The sequence below is a fragment of the Marmota flaviventris genome, chromosome 17 (genome assembly GCF_047511675.1).
Source record: "Marmota flaviventris isolate mMarFla1 chromosome 17, mMarFla1.hap1, whole genome shotgun sequence".
Taxonomy (NCBI): Eukaryota; Metazoa; Chordata; class Mammalia; order Rodentia; family Sciuridae; genus Marmota; species Marmota flaviventris.
The window spans coordinates 55,643,442-55,669,662 of record NC_092514.1 but is presented as its reverse complement, the minus strand read 5'-3'; the positions used below and the strand labels follow the sequence as shown (position 1 = coordinate 55,669,662).

The 26,221-nt window shown below is 45.1% G+C and overlaps 1 long non-coding RNA gene across 1 annotated transcript; it reads right to left on the bottom strand.

The window, feature by feature from the left end:
* Positions 1 to 5,708: 5,708 nt before the first annotated feature.
* Positions 5,709 to 7,091, bottom strand: LOC114081684 (uncharacterized). Its single transcript, XR_003580841.2, has 3 exons — positions 6,631 to 7,091; positions 5,935 to 6,049; positions 5,709 to 5,755 (listed from the first exon to the last, which is right to left on the bottom strand). It is a non-coding gene; the product is annotated as an uncharacterized lncRNA (long non-coding RNA).
* Between the last annotated feature and the right edge of the window lie 19,130 nt (positions 7,092 to 26,221).

Sequence of the window (26,221 nt, the reverse complement as noted above, 5' to 3'; positions counted from 1 at the left end):
AGCGGTGCTTTATCACTGAGCTACATCTCCAGCCCTTTTTATTTTGAGACAAAGTTTTGCTAAATTGCTGAAGGCCTTGCTAAATTACTGAGACTGACCTCAAACTTGGCGGCCTCCTGCCTCATCCCCCTGAGTTGCTGGGATTATAGGCATGTACCACTGTGCCAGTGACATGGAAGACTCTTGAAAAGCCCTGTGGATCCTGTATAAAAGTTAGAGACCATCTGGGTCCAACATAGGCCCTTTGAGGAATGTAAGCAGAGGTCCATATTAACTGAGTCAGCTCTAAATTTTTTTTTTTTTTTTTTTTTTTAATACTGAGGATTGAACCCAGGGGTGCTCAACCACTGAGCCACATTCCCAGCCCTTTCTTATATTGTTTAGAGACAGGGACTCACTGAGTTGCTAAGTGCCTCACTAAGTTGCGGAGGCTGGCTTTGAACTTGCGGTCCTCCTGCCTCAGACTCCCAAGCTGCTGAGATTACAGGTGTGCGCCACCCGGCAGCCCTGAATTTTTTGAAGGAAGCACTTTCTAGGCCTTGTACAGGTTAAACAGACCTCCCTTTCCACTTCCTATCCTGTCCAGAGGCCACCTGGTTTAAGATTCACCAAAGATGATTGGTAAATCACAACTGAGGTAAATTATCAGTGAGTAATTGTGCATGTATGTTTAAGAGAACACCTTGTCTTCTACTCAAAGTTCATATTAGGTTTTCACTGTTCTGTAGATTTGAAGATTTTCACTATAAAACTTGGAGTAGGATGGAAAAAAATATAATCCAATATCATTTATCTTTTGAGAATGCATTTATCTCTGGGCACAGTGGCATACATCTGTAATCCCAGCAATTTGGGAGGCTGAGACAGGAGGATTGCAGGTTCAAAGCCAGTCTCAGCAATTTAGGAAGACCCTGTCAAAAAATAAAGAAAGCACTTATTTAAGGTAAGATTGGTTTTCTGTTTTCTGTAATGGAAAAGAATAGGTCCCCACTTGACAGGATATCCCAAAATTAATTTCAGGTGAAGTATAGACATGAAAAGGCAAATTAATTTAGCTGGTTGTGGTGGTGGTTCATTCCTATAATCCAGTGACTCAAGAGACTGAGACAGGTGAATTGAAAGTTCCAGGCCAGTCTCAGCAATTTAGTGATATCCTGTCTCAAAATAAAAAGTGGGGGTGGGTGCTGGTGGGGAGGGATAGGGGCTTGGGGTGCAGATAGATGGTAGAGTACCCCCTGGGTTAAATCCTCAGTACCACAAACAAACCTGAAGTTTTAATTTAAAAATATGCATAGGAGGGACTAGGGGTGTGAGGTTGGTGGTAGAACACTTACCTTGCATGCACAAGGCCCTATGTTTAATCCCCAACATTCCAAATACAAACTATAAGAAATTGCATTTTATGACTTTAATATAGGAAAAGATTTTTTAATTGATTTTATTTTTTAAATACGTGACAGCAGAATGCATTACAATTCTTAAAACCCATACAGAGCACAATTTTTCATATCTGTATAAAAAGTATGTTCACACCAATTCATGTCTTCATACATGTACTTTGGATAATGATGTTCATCATACGTTGCTGGTGGAACTGCAAATTGGTGCAGCCAATATGGAAAGCAGTATGGAGATTCCTTAGAAAACTGGGAATGGAACCACCATTTAACCCAGCTATTCCTCTCCTGGGTCTTAAAAACAGCATACTACACGGACACAGCCACGTCAATGTTTATAGCAGAACAATTCACAATAGCTAAACTGTGGAACCAACCTAGATGCCCTTCAGTAGATGAATGGATAAAGAAAATGTGGCATATATACACAATGGAATTTTACTCAGCAATAAAAGAGAATAAAATCATGGTATTTGCAGGTAAATGGATGGAGTTGGAGAAGATAATGCTAAGTTAGCCAATCCCAAAAAAACAAATGCTGAATGTTTTTCTCTGATATAAAAAAGATTTCTTAATGGCCTAAAAAAAAAAAAAAACAAAAACAGATTAGAGCTGAACTTAGCACTGGTGGCACCCACCTGTAATCCCAGCAGCTAAGGAGGCTGAAGAAGGATTGTGAATTCAGAACCAGTCTCAGCAATTTAGCAAGGATTTAGGCAAATTAGCAAGGCCCTGTCTCTAAATAAAACGTGGGGTTTTGGCTCAGTGGTTAAGTGCCCCTGGGTTCCATCTTGGGTATCAAAAAGAAAGGATTAGCCAGGCAGGGTGGTGAAGGCCTATAATCCCAGCAGCTCCAGAGACTGAGGAGGATCATGAGTTCAAAGCCAGCCTCAGCAAAGGCAAGGCACTAACCAACTCAGACCCTGTCTCTAAATAAAATACAAAATAGGGCTGGGGATGTGGCTCAGTGGACAGGTGTCCCTGAGTTCTATCCCTGGTACCAAAAAAAAAAAAAAAACAGCCCCATACAACTTAGTGGTAGAGAACAGTTATGGTATTTCCCAAATCCTTAGAACTATGGTTTGTTTGTTTTTTAAGAGAGAGAGAGAGAGAGAATTTTTAATATTTATTTTTTAGCTTTTGGCGGACACAACATCTTTTTTGTATGTGGTACTGAGGATCGAACCCGGGCCGCACGCATGCCAGGTGAGCGCGATACCGCTTGAGCCACATCCCCAGCCTAGAACTATGGTTCTAAATTACAGTGATTTGAATGTTAAATTATCTGATCTGGAGGCTTTAGTATTGGTTTTTACCTAAACCAATTGGAAGGAGAATGAATCCAGCTGGATTTATTTTTTCTTTATCCCAGACCATATCCCTTGCTCTAATTATAGTTTAAGCAAAAGGTTTTTCCCCTTAAGGACCCTAAACCAAGAAAATTGACAGGTTAAACATATACCTTTGTTTATTTTTTCCAGTACTGGGGATCAAACCCAGGGCCTCATGCATGCCAGGCAAGTGCTCTGACACAAGCCACATCCCTAACCCAAACATATATACCTTTGAAATTTATTATTTATTTATTTATTTATTTTTAGTTGTAGTTAGACACAATACCTTTATTTCACTTATTTATTTTTACGTGGTGCTGAGAATAAAACCCAGTGCCTCATGCATGCTAGGCAAGCGCGCTACCACTTGAGCCACATCCCCAGCCCTGCTTTGAAATTTTTAATTTTAAACTTTTATAATAAAAGAGATGGGTGAGTAAAATTTTAAACATAGATTAACAATGTTCAGCAGTCAACACTGCTCAGGGCGAAAAGTACCTTGCCAGGGGTTTTTTTGTTTTTGTTTTGCCTCTCATTTGACCAGCTCAGAAGGTGAGCAAGGGAAGCTTGTCCAGGGTTCCAACTATTGCTTCTGAGCAGAAAGAAGTGTAAGGCTAGAGACTATGTGCCTCCTTCCAGGTGTTAAAGACACAGGATGAATTAAGTGTTCTAACAACCCCACTTCAAATTCACTTCCTAGCCTCCCTTTTCTGCAGCACTGCCAAGCTAGGAAGCATGTAAGGCAGGCATTTGAATGACCAGATCACAAGCGACTGGTCAGAGCTGTGATACCAGGTTATGTCCAGCAAACACATTCCCATCTGCCTGGTATGATTGTTGGGGAGTGGGTGGAGAAGATGGGGGCCTTACCACTCCCTCTGATCTCACTTAAGAGAATATGTGCTTAACAGTCTTCTCACTCTAAGACACTCCTCTCCCTTTTGACCCCTTCCTTTCTTCACTACAGGGACAAAAATATGACTCATCCTTAAGCTTCTGAACCACCTATAAGGAAGACACTATCTTTAGAACCAAACAGATTAAACTAGGGAAGAATTAAAGGAAGCTGGGCGAGAGGCAGAGGAGTGAACAATGGCCACATTGGGACTTGTGGCAGAGACCTGCTCTTTTACCTGGTTGCTGAGGAGAATAAGAATGTCCCCAGGGCCCTGGTGGATCTGAAGGGCTGGGAGAGCCAAGAACTTATCCAGCTTCCCCATCAGCTCCACAGCACTGGATTTATCCAGAGAGATCTCTTGTTAAAAGCTTGGGGGGCAAGCAGCACAGAAGTGGGATTGTTGGGGATGTGGGCACATAGACCATCCTAGAGGGGACTGGGCTTGACAGGAAGATGGCTACCCGTGGAGGAAGGAAGAGCCAAGGAGACAGCTTTATGTAGTAGAGGAGTTCTCAGTTTAAAGAAACAGGAGTGACTAAACGCCAGATACCATAAGGTTATGATTTACTCCCACATACTAATAGAATGGTAAAAATCAAATGGGGTAGGAGTAGAACATGGTAGAATAAACCCAGGGAGACATTCCGTGAGGAGAGAGAACTAATCTGGTCATGGGAGGCAGGGGAATGCCAAGGGATGTTGGGAGAGACCAGAGATGTTTCATACAGCCACAGCTGGAAAGACTAGAACCTCACCTACCTAATCAGGGTTCTTAGGAACCTCATTCTCTTGCCTAGAGGCTCCTGAGCCACAGATAAAGTTGTCTGGTGATGGATGGGCCTGGGCCAGGAAAACTATTAGCCCTTTGTCCTGAACTTAATTCCCACTTCTAGCCCCCAATTTGAGGAAGAACCCAGCCACCTCCCAGGTCCCTAGGGAAGGAAGTCACTAAGCAGTTCTTCAGAACATGAATGCTGACACTGGGTATAAGGAGAGAAAAATTTAGAAGACCTCATTTCTGTCCTCAGAAAAGGAGTGTTGCTAGTGGGATGGCCATAAGAAGAAGGTCCCAGGAGCCTACCTGTTGGTTGAGGAGGGGCATTGAACCCATGGCCTTGCACACGCTAAGCATGTACTACACCAGTGAGCAATACTCCCAGTCCTAAAGCCTAACTTTTTTTTTTAAATTTTTTTAACTGTTTTGTTTATTTTTGTGTGGTGCTGAAGATCAAACCCAGCTCTTCACATATACGAGGCAAGTGCTCTACCACTGAGTCACAACCCCAGCCCCCTTAAAACCTAACTTTTTGACCAGTGGTTGTCAGTATCCAGCACCTGTCTCTAAGATTGAAAAGGCAGATCCCATCAGAAGGCACGCAGATCTGAGTAAGGTCCTGGCAGATAAGCTTCAACAGATCAGTGCCTGCAGGGTCCAATAGGCCATATTGAAGAAATGAGGCCTGGGATCAGGTGTGGGAAGTGAGAGACACAGTCCATTAGTCTACAAAAAGTCCTAGTAGGCCCAGACAGTAATCAGACTTCAAATCCAAGTTCTGCCACTTGCTAGCTGTGTATTTTTGGACAAGTAATTTAACCTCTCTAGGCTCTCTATTCAAGAGGTAGTTTATAAATTATTTGGGCTATTATATGCAAAGGAAGCCTAGCACAGTGCCAGGAAACATTCTGTCTTCAATAAAGGTTAGTTGAAGGACACAGCAAGTCAAGACAAAGGCCTTCTGCCTGAGTGTCCCACACTCAGTCCCTTCCAGATGCAACCTCACCAGTGCCCATGCAACCAGCTGTGTATCTGAAATGGAGGTGCCAGGGTTCAGTTCCTGAGACATAAAGAGGGCTCCCAGGTGATACCCAGAGACTGGGGGCTGAAAACAAGGTGGAGGGGAATCAGTCCTTCCCCTGAGGGCTCACAAATCTGAGAGGCTCCTGCCAGGTCCTAGCTGGTCAATTATAATCTGTGGCCATACCAAGTGAGGCCACCAGGGGACAGAGTTACCCTGTTCTGGAGAGAGAGGAGGCTTCAAGAGGGCTTTGGGACCATGGTTGGGTGATAGAAAGGACTCACCTCAACTGAGCTGAATCCCAAGGTGAATGATGGTGAAAAACAGTACCTGTGAGGAGCAGAGGTTCAGGGGTTGTGTGGAGTAGCATGGCCAAGTGTCCCATGAGGCCTGTCCTAGAAGGCAGAGCTTGCCAGTGCTGCCCCTCACTCCTCATCAAGCATCAGTTGTACCCCAAGCCCTGCCCTTCCCTCATGCCTGAGCCAAGGGGTATTTTTCTTAACTCTCACCTGAAGGGGCTGACACATGCACATCCTATTTGAGGACAGGAGCTTTTGGGACTTGGCAGAGGTCAGAGTGAGAGGACTGAGAGGTGGCTGCAGTAAATTCTGGCCGGGGCAAATACTGTGGGCACACAAACAGCAAGGTCAGTCTGGAACTCCAAAGGCAGTAGCAGCCATTTTCTCACCTCCCTCCAGGTGTCTATTGAGAGCTGACAAGGTTGAGACAGGAGGATCACAAGTTTGAGGCCATCCTCATCAACTTAGCAAGACCCTGTTTCAAAATTTTAAAAAAAGGAGGGGGGGAGCTGGGAGTGTAGCTCAGATGAAGAGCACTTGCCTAACATTTGAGGCCCTGGGTTCATACCCAGTATAAAAAAGGTGCTGGGGCCTGCCTAGGATCAGACTTGGCTCCTACCCTATAGGGAGGTCCCAGCAAGTTGACTGTGCTTCAGCAAAAGAAAAAAGTCAACCACAGCCTATCTTGGGAAAAGCTAGTCACAGGTAGCCATCCAGATGCTCCCCGTGGGATTTGCCATGGATGGGTGGTCTGGAGGCTTCAGCTCCTGGAAATCTTGAGCAGCACCCAGGGCAGAGGCTGTCCCTTAGGAAACAAATCCCATGGCTGTGGAGTCCTGGAGCAGTTGCGGCCCTTGAGGCTTCAATAGCCCCACTGTATTCCCACTCTTGCCACCCAGCACACACCTCCAAGAAGACCATGCTCTTGCGGGCTCCGAGAGTTGTCTCTCAGGCGGGGGTTGTTTCACAATCTTCTCCTGGTCAGTTTTCAGTTTCTAGTCAGCTCCTTTGGGTTCCAGAAGGGTGATACAGAAGCTTCAGAGACCCCTTCTTTCCCTGCTCACCACAAATCCCATCCCTCTCTGTATAGAAAAGGAGAAGAGTCCCAAAACAAAGGCTTGGAATGCTGAAAGTCCACAGCAAGGCAGAGCCAGGGCTGCCCAAACCTTGAACACCTTGGTGAGGCAGCCAGCCAAATTCAGGTGCTCTACAGATGCCTTGTCACTGGGCTTGAAGATGTTTATCTAGAGGTAGAAAGGGACACCTTTCTCTCCACCTTTCTTCTGAGGTGTGAACTCAGTACTGATGCAGTGAACTTAGGGTAGGGAAGAAAGTGTGGTAATTCCAGGACTTCCACCCTAACCGTGAGGGTCCCCTGTCAATCACCCCAGCGACTTTACATTCTCAACCAGTGGCTACTCTTAAATCCTTATTTCATTAGGTTCTTTCCCTTGTTCAAAATCCTCCGGTGATATCCATGATTATAGGAGGGGAAGCAAACTTCCTAGTCCTGGCATTCAAGTACCTTACAGAGTCTGGTCAGGGCTTGCAATGTGGTTGTTCTCCCCACCCATTCATGAACTCGGCCCCCCTAGCCAGCCTACCCATGACCTCAACACACATTTTCTTCCAAGCACTTTATGGCAGTAATTAATTCTTATTGTCCTCTCACCTCCACCCAAGCTCACTTTCTTTTCCCACTGCCACCACTCCCATCTCACCTCCAGCCTCCTCCCAGCCCAGCTTCAGGATCACCTGCAGAAAGAGAGAAGCCCTCCTGGTTGGGTCCAAGTTGGGATGGCCACACTTGGTTCTATCACTCTCACAGAGAGTGGCACATCTGTGATGCACAGTGGTTGACAGCAGGAGAGGCGCAGGCCAAACCAGTAAGCGGACTCATAGAGCCCCTGGCCCCTCCCTCCTCACCAGTGTCCAGGATGTGGTCCCCAGTCTGGCTCCACCGTCATTCACCCAGTTGTTGCTGCTGTGTGTACTGCAGGCGCTCATCGTGGAACACATGCACCATACTCTGTGGTCACGGGAGGGTGAGGTCCACGGGTGACAGAGTGCCAGGGCCTTCAGGAACAGGCCCTCTCGCCTGGGTAGACCAGCCTTCCCACTTTCATTGCCAGGAGACATTGGGACCTCAAATCTCCAGACAACTGGGAAACTGAAAAGGTCCCTAGAGACCCTGAGTCTCTGCTTCCTTGTCTATAAAATGGGAGAGGTACTACTTTCCCACCCTTCCTTACTCTACCCCTTGCCTTGCAGAATGTATTTCTGTTTGCTGTTGCATATGATTCCTGTAATTTCTTGTTTATCTTAATAGAAGGCAGGCCTCCTGGGGAAGGAAGCTGCCGAATCCCTAGCTCAGAACATAGGATGTGGGCTAAATTGATCATTTGGTGAGAAAAGCTCGTTGTGTGTGAATAACACTGTGTAAATGTATTTCTAAATGTCAGCTTGGTTACTTTCTGGCTCTGTGTCCTTTAGAAACTACTCAACCTCTCTGTGCGTGTTTCCTCAACAATTTCTGCCCACCACTGAACCATTTTAAGGGTCAAATTAAATAAAAGACTCCAGGGGGTTCCACTCAACAACATCACAGTGATGGCACTGGCTTCCTGTCTGGAGAGACAGTCATACCCAGCCTTTGCCAGTTCTGGGCAGGGCGTTGCCTACCTTGAACAGCAGGAGGCACGGAGCAGCTCACCCAGTTTGGGATTATAGAGCATCCGCACCTCATAGGGCTGGCCTGGGGGAGATGAAGAGGATGCGTGAGTCCCACTCTGAGGGGTAGAGTGATACCTATGCCCTCCAGCCCATTCTGAGCTTTCTGCCCCTTCCCTTCCCCTGGCCAGCACACCCTGGTCCAGGTAGGTGAGGCAATCCTCCTGCTGCTTCATGGCTGCCAAGGGGGCTGCACAGAGCACATACTGAAACGTGGGGCAGGGGATGTGCCCACTGGGGATCTTGGGCAGTTATTCCTGCTTCCAGGAGGGCAAGGGCAAAGGCTCCCTGCCAAGGAGAGGAGAGCACTGCCAGCTTTCCACCCTGCCCCTGATGGCTCTCTATTGCCAGCCCTTCCCTCCAGGGAACACACAGCTTCCTGTAAAGACATCCATGTTGATCCCAGATGTTGCACTAAACAGCTGCCATTAAATACTTAGGTTTGCAACCCCAAGGCTTCCCTGATACCCAGCAAATGCCTGAGAAAAACATTCTGAGGAGCCAGTGTGTTTGGGGTGCCCCAGGACCTACAAAATTCCAGTGGCATTTTTTTTCCCCTTCTGGGGATTGAACTCCCCACCCCAGCCACCCACATACTAAGCAAGTGTTTTACTGCTGAGTTACATCTCCAGCCTTTTTTATTTTTTCTTTTGAGACAGGATCTTGCCAAGTTGCCTAGGTTGGTCTCAAACTTGTAATCGTCCTGCATCAGCCTCCTGAGTAGCTAGGATTATAGAACAAACCAATTCTAGGGACATGTGACCACTTCTTTACCTGCAAAGAAGTTCAAGAGCAGGAAGACTGTTCTCTTTGGCTTGAAATGGATGGCCTTACACACCTGCCCCAAAGTTAGACCAGGGCCTCAGAGGGACAGGGATCTGGAATTTACCTGAGCACATTGCTGGGGAGCCCCAGGTATAGTTCCCTAGGACTGGGCCACAGGTACTCTGGCTGATTGTGTCAGAACAACATCTTAGAAAGGGAGCAAGGTCAGCTGTGTAGCATCAGCAGCAGGCCCCAGCCTCAGCTTTTATACACAAACAAACCCAGGAGAGGGTGGGGCACACCCTGGGGCCATTTACTGGCTAGGCACCAGGGGTCCTGGGAGATTCAGGGCCTGTTGGGACAGCCCAAGTTGGAGAGAGTCAAGAGTTGATGTCCCCGTGGCTCCCCACCCATTATTAGCTGAAAGAGGAGATGGTGGTATAGCAAAAGAAAGTCATAAGATGGACACTCACTCCCCTACTGTCCCTAAGAGACCCAGAGAATTAGGGGCACCCTCAGTCTTCAAGATTGCTCCCAGATCTATAAGCCACTCAAGAATCCTAGAAGCCCCTGGACCTGGGGCCCCACAAGAGGGGCCTGTCCACTCTAGCAGACAGGACAACTAATACACAGCATTGTATGGACCCACTGTCCTGCCCTCTTTGCCCATCACACACACACGTGCATAGGCACAGTGGTGACAGGACATTTGTCCTTCACTGCATACTAGAGTTTACAGAACACTGCCAGCTCATCGTGGAAATACTGGAAGAGAATGCTCGGGAGAGGGGATTGCCCAGAAGCCCCAGAGGGACTCGTCTCTGTCCCTTCTCTGTCCTGAGGCATGGAGCAGACTGTGTTTATGGACAGATACAGCCTGCCTGAGAGAGGGCTTCCTTAAACTCAGCCTCTGTTGTCACTGTGCACAGACAGCCCCAGCCCCCTGTGCCATCTCCCACTATTGTGTTTGGTAGAAACAGACCAAGGCCCTTGAGAGCAGAGACATATCTCTAAAAACATGGCCTGCTCTCATGTGACCCTGCCTATCCAAGTTCTGTATTCTGGGGGCCTCTCTGGGGAGAAGAAAAGCCAAAGAAGTTACCCCTCCCCTAGGCTGGCACCTGTATCTCCTGGTACCTGGGCCCTTGCTAGACTTGCTTTCTCCTCCCACAGCCCAGACCAAAGGAAGCAGGGAGAATAGAGAGAAGCCACTAGAGGATGGAAACATTCAGCCCCTGCTGAGATCCCCAAGACTGAGCACCGACCCTGTGCCCACATTTGGGTTGGAGGCCAGGAGGCACCCTTCAGCTTCCAAGGGAAGGCACAGCAGGATCCCAGGAAGGGCAGAGGAGCGACAGAATAGGTCCCAGAGAGGCTTGGTCCTGCCTGGGTAGGCAAGAGAGATGGGTATGAGGAGAAAGGCTAATTATGGTAGTGGAGGTGGAAAGCATCGAAGCTGGTGAGTGTGCCCTTCAAGGACATCCCCAGGCAGGGGAGTGGGACCCCCAACTCCAGAACCCTGGGAGGGCCCAGAGCTTCTATATTCTCTACTTCTCTGCGGCTCCCGCCTCCCACCTGTCTCAGGGCCTCTGAGCTTCTCTCCCTAAATGGTGTTGCTTCCTAATCCCAGATCTCCTAGGCCCTCTGTGGAGGGGGAAAAGCCTGGGCTCCAGGCAGATGGAGCCAGCTGCTTGCAGTTCCCACCCCACTCATTTTGCTCTGCACTCTGGGCCAGGCATAGCACTGGGTCTGAGCACCCATCTTTGGGGCAGAAGTGGCTCAGTCCCTGGAAGGGTGCAAGGGCATGATGAGGCAGGGGCACTGCCCAAACAGCTCATTGGCTTGCTTGCTGCTGCTCTCCTCCTCCTCCTCCTTCCCCTCCCTTTCCCTCTCTCTTTCTCCTTCTTCTAACTAGAAATTGAATCAAGGGGTGCTTAACCACTGAACCACATCCCCAACCCTTTTTTTTATTATTATTTTTTTATTTAGAGACAGAGTCTCACTAGTTTGCTTAGAGCCTCACTTAGTTGCTGAGGCTGGCCTTGAACTTGCGATCCTCCAGCCTCAGCCCCCTGAGCCACTGGGATTATAGGTGTGTGCCAACCGCACCTATCTAGCTCCTCATATTTCTGAACATACTTCCTCTCCTGTAAAACAGGGGCAAGGCCTCCATCCTTCTTTATGTGGCAGTGAAGATTAAAGGAAATCCTGTGGAGTCAAGGACCCCCATGTTCTTAGCAGAGCTCAATTCTGGGGGTACAAACATGATTAATTCAGAAACTTCACTCACAGATCATATTAAGGACAAATTTTAAAAAAATTTTTTTCAGTTTTCAATGGATCTTTATTTTATTTATTTATACATGGTGCTGAGAACCAAACCCAGTGCCTCACACATGCTAGGCAAGTGCTCTACTACTGAGCCACAACCCCAGCCCCCAAGGACAATTTTCTGATGCAATTTTTTTCTAATAATTTTTTTGAGGTATTGGGGGCTGAACATAGAGCTGTGAGCATGCTAGACTAACACTTAACCACTGAGCTACATCCCCAGCTCTTTTCATTTTGAGACAGAGTCTTGCCAAGTTTCTGAGGTTGGCCTTGAACTTTTGATCCTTCAGCCTTGACTTCTGGAATTGCTGGGATTATAGGCATGCACCACCGTGCCTGGCCCTAATTTTAATTTTGTTTGGTTTGGATTAAACCCAGGGGCACTTAACCACTGAGCCACATCCTCAGCCCTTTTTAAAAATATTTTATTTCAATGTCAGTCATGGTGGTCCATGCCTGTAATCCCAACAGCTCCAGAGGTTGAGACAAGAGGATCATGAGTTCAAAAACAGCCTCAGCAACTTAATGAGACCCTGCCTCTAAATAAAAAATATTAAAAGGGCTGGGGATGTGGTTAGGAGCCCCTGGGTTCAACCCCTGGTATCAATAAATCAATCAATCAATATTTTATTTAGAGACAAGGTCTTGCAAAATTGCTTAAGGCCTCACTAAATTGCTGAGGCTGGTTTTGAACTTGCAAACATCCTGCCTTAGTCTCCTGAGCTGCTGGGATTACAAGTGTGCACCACCTCACCCAGCTCTAATTTTAATTTTTTATAGTTAATTTTTTAAAAATATTCTTTAGTTATCATTGGGCCTTTATTTCATTTATTTATATGTGGTGTTGAGAATCAAATCCAGTGCCTCACATGTGCTAGGCAAGTGCTCTACCACTGAGCCAAACCCCAGACTCCTCCTCCTCCCCCTCCCCCCCCCCCTCCTCCTCCCCTGAAATGTTCTATAATTTTCTAGGCCTTGACCTAATTCCATCCTAATTACACACTTTGGTGGGGGCCCTAAGACAACAAAGTAACTTTTTTGGTTTGGTTTTTTGGGTGCTGGGACTCAAAGCCAGTCCTTCCAGCATGGTGAAAGCACACTTTACCACTGAGCCACACCCCCAGGAACAGAACCAAAGTAACTTTTTTTGCAGGGAGGATGGTACCAGGGATTGAACTCAGGAGCATTCAACCACTGAGCCACATCCCCAGCCCTATTTTGTATTTTATTTACAGACAGGATCTCACTGACTTGCTTAGCTCCTCACTTTTGCTAAGGCTGGCTTTGACCTCCCACTCCTCCTGCCTCAGCTTCCTGAGCCGCTGGGATTACATGTGAGCACCACCTGCCCAGCCAAAGTAACTTTTTATCTGTAAAAAGTGATGAAAAATAAAACTTCAAAATCCTTCTTTTCCTTTCACCAAAATGTTTTGTTTTCTGTCCCAGGCAACATTCCAACCTAGAGAGAGAGAAAGTGGTCTACCCCCAGAGAAGACAGTTGAGAGCCAGGCCTGCTGGTCCATGTCTGTAATACCAGTCTCTCTGGAGGCTGAAGCAGGAGGATCTCAAATTCAAGGCCAGCCTTAGCAATTCAGCAAGGCGTGAAGTAATGTAGCAGGACCCTGTCTTAAAACAAAAAAATTAAAAAATTAAGGGCTTTTGGTAAAGCACCCCTGAGTTTGATTAACAGTACCAAACACACACACAGCTGAGAGGGGAAACATTTCGTATTCATCCATTCATTCAACACAATGATACTGAGAGCTGCCGTGTGCCCAGGAGACCTGCCCTCTCCAAAGCTCAGATACTCCTTGCTTCCCCACATTGGAGGCCAAAAGGACTGGGCCCCCGAGTTCCTGATGAAGAAAGGAGCACAGAAGAGCACGTGGGGAAGGATTAATTAAAAAGAAAAAAGGTCACATGGGATTTTTCAGACACAGTGGGGCTCGCGGGATCTCTCTCTCTCTCTCTCTCTCACACACACACACACACACACACACACACACGACTGACGATACCCTATGACAATACACTATGGCAATCACCGTGTGGTCTTCGTGTCTGCAAAAGCCTCCAGCCCCTCCTCCAGGCCAGTGGCTCTGAGGCCTCCAAGTGCGCAGTTCCACCGGGCCCCGTGGCGCTCACCAGCGCCCCCTGGAGGCATACAGTGCGCAGGCCTGGCCCAAACCCTCCGCCTCCTACTCGCCCCTTCCCATCACCCATCTGCCCAAGTCTGTTACTTGCTGCCTATTGCCCAGCCGGGTGGCACTTGCATTCTCCATGTCCTGTGTCGGTGCTTCACCTTAGTACAGAATTCTTTCGTGGATGTTATAGATGTGCAGTTTATTCTTCGTCTGCTTTGTTTAACGTTTGTTTTCCCACCAGAGTGGGAATTCCCTGAGGGTAGGGACGAAGACATCTGCACTAGTTAAGAGCATGTTTTCCACGACACACACTGTGAGTGCAATGCAGTTGTGTGGTCTTGGGCAAGGGACTTAAGCTTTGGAGATTCGTGCTGTAACTAGAAGAGGAACGATACGAACCTCTCTGCCATGAATAGAGACATTAATGGAGCTCTCCTTAAATGCTGTTATCTTTTAACATTATGGGAGTAGATATGCATCTTTCCAAAAGTGCATCACAGAAGATAAAGTTGATTGCAACACTGACTAAACTAAAAAATCCAATGGAAGGGCATTGTCTTCTAAATGTTTATCAATGGTTCAAGTCTAGATAGAACAATAGTCCTCATCTTGCTGGTGCCATTTTGGGAGGGGAACATCAAGATTTGAAGAGGTTAAATAATTTGTTTTAGCTGATAAGTTGTCAGTGAATCCTAGGTCTTACTTGAGTTCAGCTGGTAATCCCTGTGTTCTAAACTTTACTGTGGTCAAGATGGAGGAATGTGATGGACATCATTATCCAAAGTACATGTATGAAGACATGAATTGATGTGAACATACTTTATATACAAACAGAGATATGAAAAATTGTTCTATATGTGTAATAAGAATTGTGATGCATTCCGCTGTTGTGTATTTAAAAAATAAAACCAATAAAAAATGGAAAAAAAAGAGAAATATTTCCTGAGCACCATTTGCAAGTGTATTATAAGCTCTGTGGGGAAGAGAAATCTTGATCAGATGTAGTATGTGTCCTTGAAGAATTTATAGTGTACTAGAAATATGCGAATCCCTTGAAACACAAAGTGGAAATGATAAGAAAACAACAGATTGAGGGATAAAAAACTCACCTTTTAGAAGACTCCCTGGAGGGTGGAGCAGTTGAAGTGGGCCTTTGAAAGGGGGTAAGATGCCGCCATGCTGAGCCAAGAAGATAAAAATAGAGAGGGAAGATACAAGAATTCCAGGGAGCAAACAGAGCAGGAGCAAAAATATAGAAGTGATAAAGAAAAAGCATTTTTTATTTTTTGGAAAAAAAATATAGCCAGTTTGATCAGAGAGAGAGAGAGAGAGAGAGAGAGTATGTATACGGGAGTGGGAAGAGCTAATGATGAAAAAAATACAATGATGATTTCGATAGTATGAATACCAATGGAGATATTTGCTAGGTACTGAAACACACTGAGTTCTGTCCCTGGGGTTTTAAATTCCTTGTCTTACTGAAAATGTCTAACTAACCCAGGAGATTGATTGATATCATCCTTACCCCGGTTTTATAGATGGATAAACTGAGGTTTAGAGAAGTAACTTGTCTAAGGTTATATGAAGAGTGCTGGAAATCCCAGTTCGTCTATCCTGAAGCCCACATTCCCATTCTTGGAGCTGTATGGTCACCCAATAAACACTAGTACGATGCCAAATGGGCCCTGTTTCAGAGCTACAGTGCTGATCCCCTGGTGATATTTTCTTTCTCTTCTGATTTACATGGGTCTGACATTTGTTGTCATTTCCCTGCAAATTTTCAGAGGGCTATGAGGAAAGGATTGGCACTACTTTCATTCCAGTGGAGAAACTTAACTATATGAGGGTTAGGTCTTCACAGGCTCTGTAAGAGAATGGACTCATTCATTGTCAGATCAATACTGGGAGAGGGATGGAGGGCGTCATTCCCTGAAGGTCTGAATGTCACTTGAGGCATCTTCTAAGAAGAGACATCATACTTGGCTTTTTACATAGGATTACTAATTCTGTGATACTAATTCTGTAATACTAATTACTATTACATCCTGTTAACCTGGCCTAATTATGAATAGCACCATCTTCACTTTCAAGCTTTAGAGTCTGGGTGATAAATTAGGTGACCCCTCTACTGAAGGTCAGAGCTGTGAAGGAGATTGCAGTGATTTCTAGCACCATCATTCTGGGTGGAGTTTCTGTTTTATAGGGAGTTTCAGCCTGGTTGAACTGGCGTCTCTAATTTGCTCCTTCACAATTTGGCAGAGTCATAACGCCTTAGGGAGGTGAACTCCACCATGCCACGAAGTGACAGCTGGGATTTTGGCTGCTCCCAACATAGTGATATCAGGTTCCCTTTTTGGTATTGGAGGGGATGAACTGAGGGTGGTAGAAGAGGCTGAGCTCATCCATGACGTCAGCGGTTTTGGGAAAGAGAGGGTGAGGACTAAGAATGCAAGTCCCAGGTGATCTCACTGAAATCAGGGTCATGTGGAGAGCCACGTGAAGGGGGACACATTGTGTCCTTGGATAGAAGTGGCTTTAGTGAGGCATTTGTGAAGCTCCCTTCCTCTAGGAAAGAAGGTACCCATGTTGGAAGAGTTATTTGTTGTCATGGAAGATTTTTAGGCCAAAACATTTTGTAAGACATATACAGAATACCCGCTTATTTGGATTACTTCTGAACTTGGTATACTTTGATTATCAATGACTTAGTGGATATTATTTTCTTATGCAATTCATTCAGAGTATTTGTTAAGTGTCTTCCAATTGATGGGCCCAGGGATGAAATGGTAAGAGATGGGAACCAGAGTAAGACAGTGTTGCTGTGGTTTATAAGCTCATTCCTAGCATCTGCTGCAAATATTAGACAGACATTTTTAAACTCCTCAAGCAATACTGTATACTGTTTATGGAAATCTTTGTATGTAACCAAAGTGCAAAACCATGCATGAGGATGATACAACAACCCTAAGGAAGGGAAGAGGGAAGGAAAGGGATGGGCCCGGGATTTAGCTGTATAAAGAGTTTTATTTAGCCAAGCGTGGTGGTGCACACCTATAATCCCAGAGATCTGGGAGGCTGAGGCATGAGGATTGCAAGTTCAAAGCCAGCTTCAGCAACTTAGTAAGGCCCTAAGCAACATAGCAAGATGCTATCTCAAAATAAATAAAAAGGGCTGGGAATGTGGTTCAGTGGTAAAGTGCTCCATGGGTTCAATCTTTCAATCCCTAGTACTAAAAAAAATTATTTCTGGGGGGGTAGAAGGGAGGGAGAGAGTGGGAGAGAGAGACCTGGAGCAAAACTGACAACATTTTAACATTTGTTATATCTTATTTAAATCTGTTACATCTTAAAATGATATAACATTCTCTGCTTATCTAAATGTTTACAAATATTTTTATGATTAAACTCTAAAATAAAATTGTGCTTCATAAATATATATACAACTATAATTTGTCAATTTAGAATAAAAAATAAAAATTAAAAAATCCTACCACAACTTTCTAAGGAAGATAGACCTGTTTAAAGAAATGACTGGCTCTTTTGTGATTACAATGATCTGTCCCACAAGAAGGTGGTGAAGAGGAGAGATGAGGAACAGGGACATTGAGAGGAGGAGAGGCTAGGGCCCCAGAGGGTCATGGAGTCTATGAAAAATCTCAAAGTGTGGTTTGATTGCTTCATAAAAGGGATAGCTACCTGTGATCTGAAGTTGCTCTAAACCTCTCCATCCACGCACACAGAGGCACCTGCTGTGAATTGTTTTTTTTTAAACCGAGGAAGTGATCAGGTTCTTATCTGGATGATACTGATATAAAAAGAATTAGCAAGATAGACACTGTTAGCTCACTCAGGGGAATTAGGTGTTGAGATCCTGCGTTCACTCAAATGATCTGCCTCTTGAAGAATTCACCGAAAATGTGGAGACATTGGTTTTCCACAGGTTGGGGCATAGGAGCTATTGGAATTGAGGTGATCTCTGAAGCCTTGGAGCAGGGACACCTCAGTGGTCTCTGGTTGAAGTTGTTTGTCCCATTGGGGAAGAGGGATCTTGAAAAGATGGGGAAAACAGAAAAAGGTGTGTGTTTTTGGGGAAGAAGGAAGTAAAAACCGGAGAAAGTGCAAGTGATAGGAACTTATAGAGAGGCACAAGGGGGTTCCCCAATCCCATTGAATGGCACCAGCGTGAGCAGCAGCCGACATCTGGTCCTCATTGGCCAAGAACCTTCCAGGTCCTTTGGAAACTTCTGGAACAATGGAGGATGCTTGCCTTCCATACCACCCCTGAGTTCTGAGGGAGATGGTGTTGGAGGGTGGCAGCTGGGCTCTAACACATATCTTACTCTTTCTGCCTTTCAGACTGGGCCTCTAGGATTCTTATAAGGAGTCCTACCTGCAAACAAGCTGGGGCCACTTCCACCAAGTTGCCAAGCTTTAGGACCACAAAATGGACTGAGGTCCATGGTCCCATTAACCACACAAGCAAGAAGGCAGCAACCTGGAAATGACCAAGGCCGGAGAATAATATTTTGCCTTCTCTGATCAAACTCTCATCTTTTTATTTCCTAGGTCTGGTATTACTTAGGGTCCTTTTGCAGCTTACTTCCAAATTTGTAGGGTGGGAAAAGGGGCCTGATGTAGAAGTGGATTGGGTTAGGGGTGAGATGATGAGGGAGGGCTTGGGCAGAGGGAGGAGGCAAGGGCCCGGAAGACTGCAAGGGAGGAAAATCAAAACAGGTTTCTTGGAAATGAGACTGCTTCCCCAAGAGAACAGCATGATGTGATAAGAGCAAAGTAATAAAAAACAGACGGCCTCACATCTCCCTGAAAGTGGAGAGCTAATTGCCACGGGGTTTGGGCTGTTCCCAGATGGTAGTCTAAGTCCTTCCCCAGGACCTGGGTGGAGAAAGGGGTGAGGGGAATCTTGCTTTGAAAGTTCCCCCGCTGAATCTATGGCAAAGAGCTCAAAGCCTTGGAAAGAGCAAGCTCCCTCCTGCCCTGAGGATATTGCTATTCCCAGCATTACAGATACAGGGCTAAGGAGTCCTTACATAGTTCACTGGCTCCTTCTTCTGTTCCCCCCAAATTCCTTGCACCCCCATATCTGCTTTAGTAAATCATCCAGCTTGGAAAGAACTGCCCACATACTCTTGCTTGTTCTCTTGCTGAGGGGAGGGTTTCTCTAATTTTAAGAGGCAGTGGCTAACTGGACTCTCAATGTCAAGTAAGAAGGCTTCATTTGATAACCTCATTCAGAGCTGTCAGTGGTGGGGTGTGAAACGAGATCAAAGAGATTCTCCTCCCACTGGCTCTTACCCATCTCCTCCTAAGCAGCAGGATCCCCAGAGCTTTCAGTGTGTACCCAAACACAGTCTGACTTCTTGCGCCATCGAATGACTGTCGTTTCTGAAACCTGGCGGAGGCAGCCTGTTTCTCTGCCAGCTGGAAAGGGGAAGGGTCTGGTCTCTTAGGAAGAAAGGGAGACCTTGACTTCAAGCTGAGCCATCCCTGGAGCTGGAGGAATAGGCCCCAGAGTCCTCGTTTCCTCTGAGAGCTGCAGGAGGGGCGACCCTGAAAGCAGAGACAGCTCTGCCAAGCCCAGGGTGACATCCAACACTGTAGCTAGAGCACTGCTGTGCCAAAGAATGAGAAGGAGCAGTTATGTAACTTTCCCACGTCAGCTGGAGATTTGAGTCTAGGCACTGGTCCCTCCAGGGGATCCTCTCCACCGATCCAAATGGCTCTGTGTTTCCTAGTCCTGGATCCAAATTGGTGGAACATAATCTCCCACTGCCCCCCAGCTCCTTTTTTTTTAAAAAAAAAAAATGTCATGGAGCCTAACGCAGCAACATTGATTGAGTTCACATTGGGGGCAGGGGTGAGGGACTCTAAGATGAGCTGAGTGCTGTGGTGGCTGTCAAAGATGTGACTAGTCCAACAGGCAGGGAAGAACACCTGGACTGATTTCCAAATGGTTCAGCTTAGACTTAAATATGTTCTGATGACTGCAGACGGATAATGAAGTGTATGATCCAAAGAAATCTATGTACCTGGCTCTTTTTTTGGCCGGAGGTTGGGGGGAGGTACCAGGGATGAAATCTGGGGCACTCGATAATTGAGCCACATCCCCAGCCCTATTTATTTTGTATTTTATTTAGAGACAGAGTCTCACTGAGTTGCTTAGTGCCTTGCTGTTGCTGAGGCTGGCTTTGAACTCCTGATCCTCCTGCCTCAGCCTGTTCAGCCACTGGGATTACAGGTGTGCACCACTGCATCCGTTTTTACCTGACTTTTGAGAGAAATTTTAGAGGTCATTCTAGTCCACTAGAATTTAAGTTCTAGTAGACCAGGGAATTTGACCTCTTTTACTTCCTTTTACATTCCCAATGTCTAGAATCCTGCCTACTCATTGTACATATTAGGTACTCAATAAAATTAAATTGAATACATACATCTATTCCAGCTCCAAATCTCACTTATATTAAAGTACTGTTAAAATTATTTCCTAAATTTCTTATAATTTTATCGGAACCCAAAAGATAAGAGGCTAAGCTTAATTTAAGTTTTACTTGGTGACTCAGAGCTTGATACTAATCTCATTATGCTATTATCTGAAGAGGCTAGATGTCTTCAGTATTATTTGAGACCCATGTCTGTTTGTTCCTCTGTGAGGTGACCTCATGCTGTTTGATTTGTTCTGTTGTGTTTGCAATCTCTTCCTGAATCCTCCTTCCAGGGTCACTTGTAGCTTTCCCATCTTGCTATTCTTTGGGCATTGACTTATAATCTTCTGAAATTGTAATTTGCTGTTTTTAGTCTATGACAGGCATGGCTTAGCCTGGTGGCCCCCCGGGGGTCTGTTTTTCTTCTGCTCCACCCTTCCCTGCCATTTGGGCAGGAAACTGAACGGAGCCTCAGCACTGTCACAGATGCTGGGGTGAGCACCTGCATGCAAACGGGGCCTGCCTGGAAGACCCTGAGGGGCTAGAGCGCTGCTTGGCTCTGTGCAGAAGGAAGAAGGAAGGCCACGTGCCCAGGGCAGCACTGCAGCACCCAGGGCGTGAAGGAGCCCTGCCTGTGCTCAGAGCCTCCCAACAGGTTCTGGGAGCAATCCAGTGAGCTCCTGATTCCTGTCTTAGAATCACAGCGTCCATCACGAGGAGTGGCTTATCCATTTCCATGTTTCTTCCATGTTCTTTCTACTCTGCACATCCCTCTCCTTTGGACTCTCCTGCCTGGAATGAACATTCTAGAACCCAAACCGCCACCCATTAGAGGTGTAAGGAGAGCTCTGCAAATGAGACCAGAAGAGTCCATTCTGATGCAAAAGTTACCTGAACTGAAAAGAATTCCAAGAGGGAGGACTGATGGGAGTGGAAGCTGCACAGAGGTCAGCAGGCACAGGCCGGCAGCTTTTGCTGTGCTCTGGATGCTTGTTCATACCAGCTCATATACTGAAGTCCTCCCCTGCAAGGAGACGGTGTTAGAAGGCGGTGCCTTTGGACGGTGATTAGGCTTTGGACTCGGACCTTATAAAAGAGATCCCACAGCCCTCTGTCACTTGAGGTCTAACTGGGAACATGGCCGAGGAAGAGGGTTCTCACCAGAGCCTCAGTCTGCAGGTGCAGACTCCAGTCCCCAGCCTCTAGAATGGTGAGAAGATACATTTCTGTTGTTTGCAAGGCACTCAGGCATTTTGCTATAGTAGCCAGAACACATGAAAACAACCATGACTCGAGGTTTGCTCTAAGTCGGGTCTGCAGTATCCAACACAGGAGACCAGACGCTGTGTGGCCAGACACATCCCAGCAAAGGGATATTATAAGATAACCATCTTGCATTGAAGAACTAGCTGTGTAAATCCATTCATCCAACTGTTAATTGAACTCTTACCATAAGGCAGACGCACGACTATGCTAGAATAAGCCCTCATTGTTCTTTTCCTAATAGAGATTTCAGTTTGATAGAAATAAAAGGCAATCATGACTCAAATACATAATCACAGATCACAAGGATCATGACGGTGGTGGTAACTAACATTTAATGAACAGGACCCTTAACTATGCGTCAGGGCTTCAGGTCTTGTGTGAATCTTAAGATGCATTGAAGTGGGAGCTATCGCTATTCCTGTTTTCCAGATGATAAGACTGAAGTTCAGAGAGGTGATATAATCTGTATGACATCACACACAGCTACCATCTGGAAAATCTAGGATGCCCACCGGGAAGACCAACTCACAGCCTTTGTTTTCAACGGTACATTTCAACCATGATTGTTGCTGTGAAGGAAATACTAGCCATTTCTTGGAGCTGTAAGTTCAAGGATCTGTAACACCACGTTACAGTCAGCTCTGACCTAGGATGGTGTCGGGGAGATGGAAGAAGGCTCCTGGGGAAACGATGTGATATTTAAACTGAGATACGAAGGCAAAGAGAGAGTTAAGTGGGCAGATGGACTGCCAACTGGAAGACAGGAGCATGCAGAGAAAACACTGCGGGGCGGGCCTGAGTTGGAGAGCAGCTTGCTGCGCTTGAAGAAGTGAGAGAAAGTTCAGAGCATGGGCTGTTGATCATTTCTTGGTCACGAGGTTGGAAGCCATCCTACCTGTGTGTGTGTGTGTATGCCTTGGGAAGCAGCCTGTCAGGGAGGGAAATGAATGGATGTAGAGGGATTTCTGCTCTGTACCAGGGCGGGCCAGCATGATGGCTTATTATTATTTTTTTTCTATTACATTTCTTTCAATTTGAGCTCCAGATCATGAGCATATCATCTTTTTGTCATCCCTGGTGTCCCTTTTATCCTGCTTCTGCCTGCTCTTTCTGCTCCAAACTTCCCACTATTCTATTTTATTATTTATTTATTTATTTTGGGTGCTAGGGATCAAAACCAGAAGCACTTTACTACTGAGCTATACTTGTAGGTCTTTTTTTTATTTTTATTTTTTTAATTTTGAGATAGAGTCTCCCTAAATTGCTGAGGCTGGCATCCAACTTGTGATCCTCCTGCCTTGGCCTCCTGAGTCACTGGGATTACAGGTGTGCATCACCGCACCTGGCTGGACATGGTTTTTCAATCCTTCATGCTCCTTCCATCTCCTTCTGCCTGACCAATTGTCTATGATGTGTGGGGCACTGTCCTTCGCACTGTGGTGACAACTAAAATTCAAGACATGCTTCATGGTATAGAAGAGCAGACTAACTGAGGAAAAAAATGCAAAATACAAAGAGAGAGAAATAAATAAGAGGGAGATCCATTGATGGTAAAACTTATGGTAACAGAGAGCCTGCAGAATGGGAGAAAAATCTTTGCCACCTGCATCTCAGATAGAGTGTTAATCTCCAGGATATACAAAGAATTCAACAATGCTTAACACTAAAACCCAAATAACCCAATTGATCCATGGGCAAAGGAAATGAACAGATACTTCACAGAAGAAAAAATCCAAATAGTCAACAAATATATGAGAAAATGGTCAACAACTCTAGCAATTAGAGAAATGCAAATTAAAACTAGGCTTAGATTTTATCTCACGCCAGTCAGAATGGCAAATATCAACAATACAAGTAAAAAAAAAATGTTGGCGAGGATGTGAGGGAAAAGGTACACTCATACATTGCTGATGGGACTGCAAGTTGGTGCAACTACTCTGGAAAGCAATATGCAGATTCCTCAGAAAAGTTGGAATGGAATCACCATTTGACCCAGTTATCCCATTCCTTGGTATATAGCCAAAGGACTTAAAATCAGCATACTACAATGAGGCAGCCACATCAATGTTTATAGCAGCTCAATTCACAATATCCAATATATGGAACTAGTCCAGGTGCCCTTCAACAGATGAATGAATAGAGAAAATGTGGTATATATACACAATGTAATATTACTCAGCCATAAAGAAGAATGAAATTATAGCATTTGCCGATAAATGGATGGAACTGGAGACCGACTATCATGCTATGTGAAATAATCCAGTCCTCAAAAACCACAGGCTGAACTGAACATTCTCTTTCATATGCAGATGATAACACACAATAAGTTGGGAGGGGAGAATAGAAGTCCATTGGATTAGACAAAGGAGATTGAAGGGAAGGGACATGGGTTGGCATTGGGGAAGAAAGAATGAATCAGACATAACTTTCTTATATTAATATATGAATACATGACCAGTGTAACTCCACATCATGCTCAACCACAAGAATGGGATCCTGGGCTGGGGCTGTGGCTCAGTGGTAGAGCGCTTGTCTTGCATGTGTGAGGCACCGGGTTCCATCCTCAGCACCACATAAAAATAAATAAACAAAATAAAGGTATTGTGTCCATCTACAACTAAAAAAATTATATATATATAAATTTTTTAAAAATGGGATCCTAATTAGAATAAGTTATACTCCGTGTATGTACAATATGCCAAAATACACTCTACTGTCATGTGTATCTAAAAAGAACAAATAAAATTTAAAAATCAAGGGATCACATGGAGAGGACCTTTGTGCATGTTATTTCTATTTATTTATTTATTTTTGTATAGGAATTGTCTAACTCAAAAAGATTTTGGTGCATCACAATCACACGTGATAATGAGATTCATTGTCATATGCTGATACATGAACATGACTGTCAGTCATGTTGACAGTCTTATCAGTTTCATTCCTCAGCATCTCCCCTTTCCCTATTCTCCTCTGTCTTCTTGGTCCCCTTTCTCTACTGGTCTCCCTTCTATCCTTGGTGTACTTTAGCTTGGTGCTTGAGGAAGACCTCGCTGAAGCCATTGAGATCTAAGCTGAATGATGAAAGCAGCCAGCCAGGTCAGAAGTTGTAGGAAAGAATATTCCAGGCAGAGAGTCCAGGGTGGGGGTAGGAGGGGAGTTTGGATTTTATTCCAGTTGTCACTGGAGGGATTTCAGAAGAAGACTGGCATGATAGACAGCAAGGGTGAAATAGTTCCTAAGACAGAAGTGGGAGGGAGGGAGGGAGAGAGAGAAGGAAGGAGAGAGTGAGGGATGATGATGATGTATGTGATGAGGTCATGGGGAGATGTGCAGGGAGGGAGGAGAAGGGGGCCTGTCTGGTTATCTGCTGTCCATCATTCCTGTTTCCTGGCAGGGTCTCCTTGCTCATGAGTGCCTTCCCAGTCTCCTGATTGGGTAAACCCTTTGTTCCTTCAACTGTGCTGAAGGCAACACCTGCTTGTGTGATGGGTAATGGGATTTGTGTGAGAATTGCATGATTGAGGGATTGCTTGTTGGTGGAGTGTCGATTTTTGTTCACCAAGAAAGATGAACACCTGAAAACAGCCCCGAAAGGATAACAGTGTTCTTCAGTGTCATAGAGCATTGTGTAATAAGCCTGTCGACAGGTACTGGTTATTATTTGATGAACTATTTACCTTTGGTTAGAGTCCAGACTCTGTAAAGTTAGCCCTGAACTTGTAGAAAAATTGATAAGATACAAATTATTTTTGTCCAGTAGAGTTTTGATCACAGAGGTTATGATTTTATGATAGTGTAGGTGACTTTAGCAAATATATGACCTTAGATGTGGATTGAATAAAAAAATACTTTTTAAAGACCACAAAAAATTAAAAAACAACTTAATTCATGGTATGAGATAATAAAACATCCCATTACTAAGTTATTAGCCTGTGCATAAGTCCGCACATATGTGTCAGTCAGTTTTCTGTTACTATTACAATTACCTGAGACAATTAACTTATAAAGAGAAAAGGTTTATTTTAGAATCACAGTTCTGGAGGTTTCAGTCACTGGTTGATTGATCCTCTTCACTTGGGGTTTGTGGCAAGACAGTGCATCATTTTGGGAGAATGTGATGAAGGAAAACTTCAGATTTCTTGGCCAGCAGGCAAAAGAAAATATTAAGATGAAGGGATCAGGATCCCCTTGAAGGACATTCCCCCAGTAACCTAATGACCTCCTCTAGGCCCTATGTCTTAAGGGTTCCACTAACTTCCAGTCAAGCCATGCTGAAGGCCAAGCCTCCAGCACATGGATTTTAAGGGGATGTTCAAGATTTTAAACTATAGAAGCATATAATTTAAAAGAAATGTATAGAATTCCAGTATTCATTTTCAATATTTTCTTATTTAGGAATTGATAAAACTCTTAATTGTGAAGTAAAAGATTCTCTCATGGTCTATTTCGGATGATTCCCTCTTCCTTTCATACACAGTTACACACACCTTTTTGAAGTTTCAAGCAGTCCATTGATCCTGTTCTTTGTCTTAATTACTGATCCAGATGTTGTTATTACTTCATTCTAGCAGCGGCTTTATACAAAACGCAGACAACTCTTTATCTACGTACAATTGTTTGAAGTACAGATTTGGAGTATATCAACAGCATTTCTGTAGCATCAATTGCTACGCTGATGCTAACATCCTGAAATTCTAGAAGAAGAGCTCCCCTTCAAAGTGCTCAGCAAAATGCTAACTGCAGCTGTTTTTTTTTGTAAATGAGTGGAAGAACTACTATCACCTCTCATCCTCTTTCTGGTCACTTCAGGAAGAAAGCATC